Here is a 13114-nt window from a genome sequence, read left to right as displayed (position 1 = left end):
TCTGCATTTCAGGAATTTCATTCCCCAAAATAGCCGGTCCTTTTTCAGGACCCAGGGCATGGCTGTGATGACCGAAGCTGCTCAGAGAAGGGGTGTCAGAGGGCAGAGCTGCTCCCTACCAAATCTCATAATAGACAAATGGCTTTGGAGTCTGGGGAGATTAAGCTGCCAAAAAAACTCAGCCTCTGTCAAAAAAAAAAATATATAGTTTATTTTTCCCCATTCTGCCACAAAGCAGAAGTTGAAATAGTGGCACAGAATTGGTTTGATCATGGCTCCAGTTCCCTGTGCCCCAAGGTGCTCTTGAGGACAGGCCGGAGCCCAGCCTGGTGGCAGCCGCCTCCCATGTGCACCCCATGGGCCTCCAAAGAGAGACCAAGAGGGCGAGAGCCCCTCTGCTGAGAATAAAAGCATTGCATGCGGGTGCTGCTGTGTCTCTGCTGGGCAGCCCTGCTCAGACAGGCAAAAATGATCTTCTGCTCATTTTCAAGCTGCACTTTCCTAGTTTGGAAGAGGGAATGCAATGTGACCCTCTGAGCTGCGCAAACCTCCAGTTTGATCCTCTCCTGCTGGGGGGGAAAAAAAAAAAAAGTGTTTTCCTGTTAACAAAAGTATGTAGAAAATTATTCAATTTGTTTTGCTGCCAACAAAGAAGATGAACAAGAAAACCACATTGAAGATGCCTGGCTTCATCTTGCTGCACTTGCTGCATTGTGGTGAGGAAAACAGGAATAAAAACTGTTTTCCATTCCTGAGCAATAACACTTCTCCATAGGCACATAAGCCCCCTAAACACTGGTCCCACATCTTCAGGTGTCTTGGATGCTTGCGCATCCCACCTAGAAAAAAAAATGCTGGTAATGTAGGCAGTAGCAAGGCTAGCAGCTGTGCAGCTGTGAGTGGGGCTACAACAGCCTGCAGTAACCATATTCAGCAGGTAGTGAGTGCTGGAATAAGGCTTCACTTATGAAGCGTAGGTTATATGTATGTGCCTTTACTTTATATATTTTTTCCTTTGTAAAATCACTTATTATGGCATATTTATGATTGATGGTGCACATTCCCTTGCTGGCAAAAGATCAGTGCTGACAGCAGGAGCTTGTTTGCTGCCACTTTGATGGCTGTGGAAGCAGATGCTGCTGGGATGTAAGCCCGTACTGCAGGCAGGTGTTACAAGGAGCTGCATGCCCTGCAGTGCAGCCCCCGACAGCTGCCCCAGCACCACCAGCAATTTCGGACAAGCTCGCTGCACGAGCGGGTGCTCGGCATTTACACCTGGTGTGCAGATGCTGTGTTGTGTTGGATTTGTCCTGGGCAAAGCAATCAGCTTGCTGGTATTTTGAGAGCTGAAGGGAAGCTCTGGTTTTGCTCACCTAGTGGCTTTGATAGCCTCGGATTTTAAAATTACATTAAAAAAAAAAAGCTAGGCAGTGCAAGCCATTTGCCATTTGGAGCAGAAATCCTCCTCCTCCTCCTCCTTACTGCAGCTCATCAGCTTCCTATTATTCATCTAGACAGGTCTGAGCGCATGCTTGGTCTAGCACTTAATTGCTTGGCTAAAGGACCTGTGCTTTTAATTAGAAGCCTGATACTGCAAGGTACAGTGAAGAATCCTAAGTGGCAGCAGAGTTCATGGATGTAAAACCTTAACCACAGAGTGTTCCACCTTTCCTGCTTTTATTTCTCTTTATCTAGATAAAAAGGGATTTTTGCCACTGAAATGTTTCACTCCTAAAACTTTTTAGAGTTTTCTTTGCTACAGGCGGTTGATATCTAGTGTGCTTTTCTCCTGGTGGCACACCAGGAGATTTAATAGCTGAAATATCCCCAAATCCCTTTGTCAATACACCAAGGGACATCAGTTCAAACTGCCCACAGGTGGAGGTTTTTCTCACCAGAGCAGGCAAGATGAGAGCAGGTGATGAGAACTTCAGCCACTCCAATTTGGCCCGCTCTGGTGGTTTGAAGTGCCATGGCAGTAGGAGAGGGTTTGCAGTACAACTGAATACCAGGGACACTTATGAAACTTGCAGAAATTCCTTTTTATTCAGATGTAATCAGGGAAGGGGAAACCAAATGCAAATACTATAAGTACCTGCAATCCCTTTGGATGGGAAATTTCTAATTTCTCCAGCTCTAAGACTCTAAGACCAGATCTTGCTTGATCTCCTTCCCACCCCCACCTAGAGAGGATGTTCTGCTGCCAAATCTCGTCCAGATTGATAAATCTGTTTGATTCTGAAGGTTTGACCCCAAGCTTTTTGGTTGGGTGATCTTGAGGAGGAAATTCAAAACTAACAGCTAGTTTTGGTATGATATTTTGTCCTTTCTTCCCTTCTGCAGACCTGAGGTTCTTTCTTGGAGCAGCAGAAAGTGTGGAGGGCTCTGCACATGTGCTGTGCTTGTGCTGCCTTCCTTTAGTTATGAAGGGAGATTTAGCTGTGTGAACTTTTTATGAAGGGGCACATAACGCGCATATGCACATCAGCCCTTGTCTACACCCTTCAGACCCAGCTCATATGTTTTGCTTCTACTGCCTGCCTTTAAAGAAAGGCTCTTCCACTTGCTGGTCTTTAAAAGAGTCAAGACACTTTAAAACATGGCCATTCAATAAACGTCTTGAATTCTGACATGTGCTAGTGCTATGTCCTTTCCAAGCCTGCTCATTGTCTGGAGCCCCCAGTTTCTTGCCTGCCCTGGGTGGGGATGGATGGGGCCATGTCAGGAGTGTCAAGGCTGGGCTTTCTGCCTCCACCTCTCCCCAAAACCCCACTGGCAGGCAGTGTACCCACGGGGACGTGCTGTGGCCGTGGGCAGGCTGGGTTTTCACTGGGGCTGCTGCTGCTCCAAATGGGACCTTGGAGTACTCAGTGTCCTTCCTGGGAGGAGAGCAGGTCGAGTAGAAAATGTCCAGCACAGGCCTTTCCTTCTCAGGGCGCAAGCCCTGTTTCTTCCTACAGCTCACCTTCTTGGGGTTAATAATCGATAGTGCTAAAATTAAGGCATGAAGGTGGAATTTGAGCTGTGATAAATACAGTGACACCATTAAAGTGGCATTACAGGGGTTGTGCGTGAAATCAGAACTACAGAAATGCAGACCCATGCCAACAGCCCCCTATTTATTGCCTTTTTGTTGAAAAGCTGACCATGGACCACTTTAATATTTGAAGAACTGAATATTTTGAAGAACTCCAAATATTGCAGATGAGGTACAGGGGTCAATGCTCATGGAAGGAGGGTGAGTGAGCTGGTCAGGGATCACCCTTCCTTTTAGTCACATAATTCATCCTTAAACATGAGCATAAAGAAATTGTCTAATGATAAGAAGAGGAATCATTCACTAAAATATTTGTCTGAAACAGATGGCTTGGGTGACTCAGATAAAATACTCCCCCTGCTACAATCTATCTGAAAATCAACTGTGGTTTGCCATTTAGAGAAAGACGACACACTGCAGTGATGAGCCTGTCTAGGAAAAATGGAGGATAAAAGAGGGCCCCGAGGTTTCCTTTACAAAGGCTTACCTGTCCCACTGCTTTTCCCATGTCCAACAGTGGTTCAGTGGGGGTGTGTGTGCACGGATCGGGGACGCTTCAGGAACTGATTTGTTACCCACTGTGTGTCAGGGTGGAGTTACACTATTTACAAGCTCCCAGAGCACAGGAAAAAAAAAAAAAAAAAGCCCAGGGGTTTGCATAAATACCTTATACCTTCAGCTCTTTGCTTTCAGACGCTTATTTGGCAATACCATTTTTTTTCTTTCTGGGGGAAATTACACTATGGGGAATTAATTATTTTGAATACAGCAGGCTTGTGACACTATAACAGCTTAATTTTGAAAGAATATAGCCAGTTATACAAATATGATGTTTAAAAAGAGGAAAACAAAGCATACAGTTTTGATTCTACATATACCTCAACTTTTGGCAAACCACTGTCACCACAGCTGCTGCAGGGTGAGCGGCAGGCAGAAGAATATGTCTTCCTCTGCCAAATACCAAGCCTGGTGTGCCCCAATTCTCTGTTTCTACCTTTGCAAGTTCTTTCCTTTTGTTGTTTCTGGCTACTGGCCAGCCAGGGCTTGTGTTTGCTCCTCTCCTCTGTCCACGCTTACAAATACCTGCCACCCTGCTCCTGCCTGCTGAGACTTCATGCTTTCACACCTCTTAGAAAATGTGGTTTTGGCCCTTGAAATAGCTGCTTGGGCTGTGGAGTTTGTTTTCTCAGTTTCTGCTGAAGGTTTCCCTTTGCTGCCTAAGGGGCTTCTCAGTCTTTAATTGAAGGCATGGAAGGACTGGGCTTTTAATAAAGCCTATTAATAAAGCCTGCCAACTACTGGAGTAAAGCAAACATTCAGTAAAAAAAGCAAAGGTAAAAAAAGCAAATTAAAAGTAATTAAAAGTAATTAAAGGTAAAAAAAGCAAATTAATTACCTCTTTGTTCATTTTCCAAGCTGAAGTACCATTGCTGGTTACAAAATAAGGCTGCCCTTGCCTGTATTCACTCTGTATAGTGTGCTCACCATGCCTATATGCTATAACACACATCTGTATATGTATTTATGGCTGTCTGTATGTACGTGTGTAATAACTTACCTTAACACCATGCTACAGTGGCAGACGCCCCTCTGTATATCCTTGCACTGGGGTAACTGCCGATCACCATATGGATGAGCAGGAACGAGTGCTGGGCTCCTTATATCCATGCAACCGCAGCTGCCGTAGGGGCCACAGCAACACCAACGTACAGTTAAAGGAAAATAAAGCAGAAAGGCAGCCTCTGGTCCCACCAGCGCTGGTGGTGGTGCCGCGGCAGCCCCACAGCAGTGCTAGCATCCCATCTGTCCTACCCAGCGTGGCTTCCCCTTCCGTAAGCTGTTTATCGCTGCTCCAAGCATCATGAAAACCATGGCATGGGGAGAGGGCTAGGAGGCAACATTAACAGGGCCCCCAAGGTGTTTTTTTCCTTCTGTTTTATCCTAGTAATGGCATTTCTTAAGGGATGAAAACAGATGGCACTGCATTTCACTCACCTCAGCTCCCCAGGGAGTAAACACGGCTTATTTCAGTGTGTTTGTTACAGTGCTGCATAGGGGGGGGAAATAATCTTATAATAATATTAATTACTTTTTAATTGGTCAGTAGCACAACAGCAGGGAAAGTGCCACCAGCACCCTACACTAGGGAATGAAGATTGAAGTTTTCCTACACCACAGTCCTCTGTAGGCTGCTTGTTCTTGCCTGGTGTGTGCGTATCTGGGCTTACACAGCACCTATAAGGCTTCAATGTCATTTTTTCTGTTGTGTAAAAAAAACAAAAGATATACTTCAAGAAAAATAGAAATTTCCTTGCACTAACCTTCCCATCCCAGCCTCGAAGTGCATGTTTGGCAATATTATAAGGTTTCACTTTAAAGACCTGTGTATTTACTGAAACAGCCTGTCCAAAAGCCAGTTTTCCTTTTAATCGCAAGTTGAGAGGTTAAAATACATGAGTCTTTTTAAGCAGTTTTTTTAACAGCTTATTTAAATCAGCTGCATTTAAATTCCTGCTCTATTTTTCTGCTTCCTTAAAGAAAAGTTGGTATTTCAAAAGCTCAGGGCTTCAGTTCAAGTGATTCACGCAGCTGCAGATACTGTAAGAATCAAAACAAAGCATGGATCCAAGAACCACACTCACTTAGGGAGAATTAAGCCACTAAAAACATTTTTTTTAATTGGCCTTTGTGAATAATCATGACTTATTTCCCCAATTGCTCTCTTAGCTCTGTTTTAGCAGATGTAATGCTAGTTTGAAGAGAATTATCCTCAAAGACAAACAGCATCTGGAGGCAAAACAGGCCTCGCTCTCAGAAACAGAAACACATGGGCTGGTCATTAAAATGTAATGTTGTCCACACGTCTCCTTGCAGTCGGATGGCTGTGTGTTTTTTGATGCAGGATATACACGTTTTCAGAGGTATTGCCAGGGAATGGCAGTGTTTTGGTTCTGTTTTTGCAAGTCCCACAGTGTGCTCCCAAAAAGGAGCTGCTGCAAACCAAAGCAATAGTTGGGTGCAGTTGCTCCTCATGGGAATGGTCTTACCTGCTCCCATCAGAATGGACGAGCCTTTAAGAAAAGCACTGCCAACAGAAAGAGTCATGCTTCAATTAAGTGTGGCCATTCCTCTTTTGGGACACTCAGCTGGTGGCTGTCCTGGGGGTGGTGATCACCCGGCCTGGCCTTGTCCTAACCAAAGGTACTCATGTAAGTCTCAGCTATGAACATCAGAGACAAACTTGCCCAAGGGCAACTCCTTTCCATCTTAAAACGTCTTTCCTCATGGGCATGCTTTTTATCTTCCTCTCCCTCTTTTTTTTTTTTTGGCCATTGAGTGTCCCTAGGTGAGGGGCTGACCCTCAGATGTTCAGCTGCTAGGTGAGTAATGTGGGACAAGTAAGGAAGTCCTCTCCATCTCCATCTGATGTAATCTGCAGGAAGGGCAAGAACTGTCCTCTGTGAAAGGAGGGTGCGGATCACTCCAGGCATCACACAGGAGGTGTGACATCAGGAATAGTTAGACACTAAGCACGGCTACAACTTAGGAAGAGGTTAAACACTTGCGCTACACTCAGTCTTGATAACCAGTATTTGTTTTCCAAAGAAGAAACAGAAGCTAGAGGAAATACAAAGAGCATGTAATCCTTGGTACCACAAACCTCAAGTTTTCAAAAACATCTCAGATTGGAATTAAAAATAATTAAAAAAAAAAAAGCAGACAAAAAAAATGGGTGCAGGTTATTTTATTTTGCAGATTTTTCAGCATTTAATTTTCCCAGTCCTGATAACCGTGGCTGCAGACCCGTGGCTGTTACTGCTGCTCTAGAAGGAGCACAACTGCAATTCCATGCAACCACGGAATCAGCACGCCCTTGGTGTATCTGACAAGAGGATAAGCAGCATGGATATCCGCCAGTCTCCTCACTGACTCTTCAGAAAACACCCACTTCCCAAATCAGACAGGTTAATATTTTAAAGTTGGACAAATCTTTAAAATTTTACTTCCTGAAGGTGCTGCTTCATTAACCTCGCAAAGGGCTGCAGAGGAAGTAAGAAGTAAAGATGTATCATCGCCTCACTTTTGCCATCGGTTTGAGTCCTGTGTGTTCTGCAAATGGGAATAGGTTTGTGCCTAGAGCACTGGAAAGAACTACAGGTCCCCAGGCTGAAAACTTACACTGGCTATTTCTTACCATAGCCATCAAACATCTGCCATGCTCAATCCTAAAAGCATTTATGTTTTTTGATTTATTTGCCTTTACACGAAAATGAAAGTAATCTTTCGCTTTTGTTTGCATAGGCAATTTTAATAGACTGCTTCAGTTTATTCATGCATTGCCAGAAGCATTACTAAAGGAGAAAGACATGCTATTAAATCACAAGCAAATGAAATCTGGTACTTGTGCAGCGTTGTAAGACCCTGGGTTGCTTTAATCAGTATTTTGGAAGAATATACTTCACAGAATCTGGTCAGCTTGGCTGAGTAATGAGAAGAGGATCAGTGCTGGCAGCTTGTGCGACGTGAACAGCCTCTGTGGACCTGAGGGCTCCAGCAGGAGCTGTGCAAGGTAAGGGTTAAAAATAATGGGACGAAATCTAAAAAAGGAACCTGATCTGCCAGCCACCATTCAAAGACTTGTGGCCATATGCATGAACTTCCAAAGGAAATAATAAAAACATACCCTCCTGAGCCATTTTTACACGTGCCTTTTACACGCCACAGCTCTCGGAGCACTCAGTCAGCCTGGGTTTCTGAACTCAGGTGCCTGGGAACAAGCACTGGTCTCTTACCATGCACATGGTATGGCAGCAGTGTCTTTAAAAGAGCTGTCTTAGTCTCCCACTGTTTTTGTTTGTGTATGTTGGGTGCCCTGATTATATACTAGAGATGCCAGAACGTTGCTTTGGCATAATCAGACCATGGGAAGCATAGGCCCATAAAATAGGCAGACTATTAATGCTGTAGTAAACAGACAAACCACTTTATGTAGGCCACCATTATACTTCTCTAAGATCACCCTTGTGTGAGGTATGAGGAGATTGAGCAATCTCCATGAAAGTGGTGATGGAAGCAAAGCTCTGCTCACTGCCATGCACCGCCCACCAAGTGCCACTGTGATGAAAGCACTCAGCCAACTCTCACCTTCATTCACTGGCAAAATGGTTTCTTGCTTCCTTTGGGGTCACCAGAACACCTTCAGGAATCTGACAGGTTGAGAGGTCGTCTCAGAAATGTCTCCAGACTTTCAGCTACTGAAAGGTATGTAACCTATAGAGCTTTCAAATGTCATCTGCTCTTTGACACTGAGGGAACTTAAGCACCAAAGTTCAGACTCCAATAAGATACAAATTTTGCCTAGATATTGTATTGGGTTTACATGGCAAGAGTTTGGTAGCGGGGGGGGAGCAGAGGTGGCTTCTGTGAAAAAGAGTCCAGAAGCTGCCACATGTCAGGGCAGAGCCAGCTCCAGCCGGCTCCAAAAGGGACCTGCTGCTGGCCAGAGCTGAGGCAGGGAGCAACGCTGGTTGGGCCTGCAGGACAGCGGATATAAGGAAGGGGAAGAAAACTGCTGTGCAACAGCAAGTGGGAGAGAGGAATGAGAAAATGAGAGAACCAGCCCTGCATACCCCAAGGTCAGTGCAGCAGGAGGGCAGGAGGTGCTCCAGGCAGGCAGCGGCAGTTCCCCTGCGGCCTGTGCAGGGAGAGGCCCCTGGTGGAGCAGGCTGTCCCCCTGCAGCCCATGGGTCCCACACGGAGCAGATCTCCACGCTGCAGCCCGTGGAGGAGCCCCCGGGGGAGCAGGTGGATGTGGCCTGGAGGAGGCTGCGGCCCATGGAGAGCCCCCGCAGGAGCAGGCCCCGGGCCGGAGCTGCAGCCCGTGGAGAGGAGCCCACGCAGGAGCAGGGGGCCTGGGGGGAGCTGCCGCCCGTGGGGGACCCGTGCTGGAGCAGTTTGCTCCTGGGGGATGGACCCCGTGGTACGGAGCCGTGTGGGAGCAGTTCCTGAAGAGCTGCTGCCTGTGGGCAGCCCCCGCAGGCTCAGTTCAGGAAGAACGGCAACCCATGCTGGAAGCACTCCTTCATGGGAGGAAAACATGAGGATGAAGGAGCGCCTGAGATAAAGTTTCATGGATTGTCCACATCACCCATGCCCTGTGCTGCTCAGGGGGAGGAAGTCAAAGGACCAGGAGTAAAGTTGAGCCTGGAAAGAGTGAGGGGAGTGGGGGGGCATGGGAAGGGGGCAAGGTGTTTTTATCTTTGTTTTTAGTTCTCACTATTCTACTCTGTTATTAATTGGCAATAAATTGAATAAATCTTCCCCTAGCTGAGTCTGTTTTCCCTGTTATGGTAATTGATGAGCAATCTCCCCATCGTTATCTCAGCCCACGAGCTGTTTCATCACATTTTCTCACTGTCTTGCTGAGGAGGGGGAGTGAGAGAGCGACGTGGTGGGCACTGTGTGCCCAGCTAAGTAAGGTCAACCCATTACATATGTACAGCTTTTAAAATAAAGTCTGTGTATGTATCACAAAATAAAGTGATTGTCCCCTCCTCTTTCCTTGGGCAAAGCTACTCTTTTACCAGGTTCCTTTCCAGGTGTGTGAGATGGCCATGTTCAGGAATGGAAAGCTAATGCCATGCCTACAACTACATGTACATAAATTTGCTTTATTGAAAAATGAAGCGGTCACAGAGTGACTGGCCCAGTAAAGTTACCTAAAGAGTCCAGAAAATAACTCCCTTTCTGTTTGTTTTGTGCATCACTAAGCTCCAATCAAAGCCCAATGCATACCAGCTCCTTGTAGGAACCAGACCTCTTGACATCAGGAAATACTTCAGCAAGAGATTCCCAAGTCTTCACATCAGTGTGAAGACTTCTCACATCTTACACGAAGCCTTCAGATCTTGCAGTGTGGACATTCTCCTTTTCTTCACGGAGGCTTAACATTTCTGGGAATTCAGGTGAAGCACGAGTCTTGCAATGGCCTGCATTTCACTTGCAGTTTCACTCCCTGGGAAGGGAGATTTTGCAAATGAAGAAATTTATACCGAGATGTGACTTCAGAGCTTTCTAACAAAGCAGACAGTCTCATTCCTAGTCTCCGGGAGGGCTGAAACCGACCTGGGCTCAACAGGTGATTGCAAACAACTGAGGTAAGCATCAAGTCAGATGGGGGTTTCTCCCGCCTGCCAAAGGGCCCGAGTGTCCTGCTCAGGCACGTCTGCTGAACTTGCAGCTGTTACAGCAGCACAGAACCACGCTAAAGGCAAGGGAAAGCCTGGCCCATACTTTGGTAAGCTACCACCAGTTGCAGCTGCTCCATGCTCACGTGAACCCCCTTCCCGGAACCCCCAAGCTCTACATGGGGAAGACGTACCCTACAGTTGAAGCCCTCCCCCCCATCCGCCTCTTTGCCATCACTTGCTTTTTTCTTCCAGCCTTGTGAGCACCCAGTTTGATCTCTGCTGCTGACTTGGAACCAGACTTTGGCCTAGCAGATCCTACTGTATACAGAGTAGGTTATTTTGCTTTCCCAGTATAAGGCTGCAATCTAGATGAAGAGCAGTTTCAGGCATTCACACACACTGATTCAAATGCACGTGGGTAAGAGGGTGTGTTGGCAAATAAAAGAGTAAGTTGGTAGATAAAAGAGTAGTGTCTTGTACCTTTTGGTGTGGGGCTTTTTTCTTGTGCAGCTTGTTTTGTTTGAGCATCTTTTTCTTCCTGGTGCTCTTGCGTGCTTCATGCTATTAATTCACTTGCTGAGCCTGTCAAGAGCTCACAGGATCTCCAATGAAGTAGTTACACAAGTATTTGCTGTTAATTTAGCCAGCCCTGGGGGACGGGAACTACCTTCTCCCCTGTAGCCTTTATTGTGACTGGTGCAGTCATGACATGCACTATTGCTTTAATTGTACTTCCTCACTGATGTTGTAACCAGCTTCATGTCATGCTCAGCATGACATTTAGAGCTGTTTATGCTCTAGTGTACTTTCATTGCAAATGCCAAAGGCAGCCTCGTAGTCCAGAATTACTCGGTGATTTTTTTTTTTATTTCCCGATCATCAATTGCTATTTGATATACAGAAAAAAGGGCAGCATAATGGGCGATGTAACGGGGCTATAGTTGTATGAAGACATCAATGTTCTTAGACATGGTTGTAACTGCAGTGAGGTGTTACGTGTACAATGCACACCTGCCATCCTGCTCCAAATAACCGGCTCTACCGCACATCCATCCACACTCATCCTCATCCTCTTCCTGAAAGCCAGGCTGGGGCTCCTCCCTTCCCCATTTCTTTGAGGCAGTATCAGAGGAATGGGCAGGTCAGGCGTACTGTAGGGAAAAAGCAAGTCCCTTCCTGGACTACAGAGATTTTCTGCCTTCTTTCTCCTCTAAACCTGTTTTTATGCAAATTACTTAACGTTGTTATGATAAATAGCAATATTCTGGCACTGTTTGGCTTTCTCACTCCTGTATAAAGTTCTGCATTGCCCAGTTCCTAGGTACATTCCCACCATAAAGGTCTGTACACCTTACAGGACATTTATTTTCACTTCATGTTTACTGCATTGCTTTCTCTTTTCCATGGAGCTCAAGCTGTAGCACTTGTCAGAGAAACATAAATCGTCTTTTGTTTCAAGTGAAACCATCCTGACTGGTTATGCTCAAGGTTAAATAAAATTAAATGTAATGGATGGATCTTACAGATCCCTGTTCTTGTTACTGTCATCTTTGAACTCTTCACTGTTTGCTAATAACACAATGAACATTCTGGGGAATCGCAGAGTGAATTTCTGCCCGCCCCCCTACCCTGTATGCTTAAGTTATTAGAAAGCATGGCTTTCTTGCACAGAAAAAAAAAAACTACTTAAAAAAAACACCCAAAATACAACCAAATGCTCTTACTCTGAAAGCAATTCCTGCTGCATTTATGGAAGAAAAAAGGGAAGTTAAATTAATGTAATAGATAACAATTTAACCTTAAAACTCTGACCAAATAAAATTGCCATAAAACTGACCCTGATGGAGAGGTTCTGCCAAATATTGTCTCCTTCATTTTTCATCTCTGGTTGCCATTCTAAGTTTAACCTGCACCTACCTTTTGTGCAATATTAAAGGAAAAAACATTTACTAACTACCTAGAGCAACGAGTTTCAAAACCTTTCATTATCTGCAAGCACATGAAGCGTGAATGCCAGATAAGCTTTGGTACTTCCTTAAACAGGACGTTTCTAGTTGAAGCCAAAGGCTTTGCAGACCTTACTCTGCATGTTGCTGTGCCCGAGTGATATCACTGAGGTGTCTGAGGTAGCATGCCGACTTCACATGACAGCAGTTTGTTCCTAAATACGTCTACCTGATCGGGTTGTTTGACACAGAAGCTAGCACTATGTAGCCTTGCAATTCCCAACGGGTGCAAAAGCACTGCTGTTAGAGCTGGCTCGGAGAAGTTGCTCACTCTTCCAGGAAATCTGCAGTTCCTAAGCTCTTTAAAATACTTCTCTCATCAAATGCGTATTCATGACCGAGTCTCTCTTCTCTTCAGTTGCACCCACTCTCCAGCCCAATCATTTCAAAAGCCTCCTTTCTACAGCCTTCAAAAACAAGCAAGCAAGCAGAAGAACAGAAGGACACTAAAAATTGTTTCAGTGCTGCAGTTCTCCTCCCCCAAAACAGATGATCCTTGCCTTTGTGCTAATTATTTACATTTGTGTATTATTAGCAAATTCCTTGCTAATTCATCAGTCCACTGAAATACAGTTTGGTTCTCCATCTCTCTCATACTTTATGACAACTCTTTCCCATTATGCCATAGCCCAGCTGCAAGGACAAGCATTCAAGTATTTTTCTTCCCCCGTCCCTGCAGGTTCGAGCATGCAAATTTTCTGAGATTCAGGACCAGGGTCACTCTCGGCAGGTCCATATACAGCAAAGTTCTAAAATTTTTAAGTCTCCTATCTCAGAACTACAGCTCCTGGCTTGTTTTGAGAGGAAAGTGAGGGTGGCAGGGAATCACAAAAGATTTCGGAAGAGGTCTTGAACAGCCATGGTTTGAATCTGCCTTGAAC

Source organism: Cygnus atratus, chromosome 1 (assembly GCF_013377495.2).
Source record: "Cygnus atratus isolate AKBS03 ecotype Queensland, Australia chromosome 1, CAtr_DNAZoo_HiC_assembly, whole genome shotgun sequence".
NCBI lineage: Eukaryota > Metazoa > Chordata > Aves > Anseriformes > Anatidae > Cygnus > Cygnus atratus.
This window is presented reverse-complemented; position numbering follows the sequence as displayed.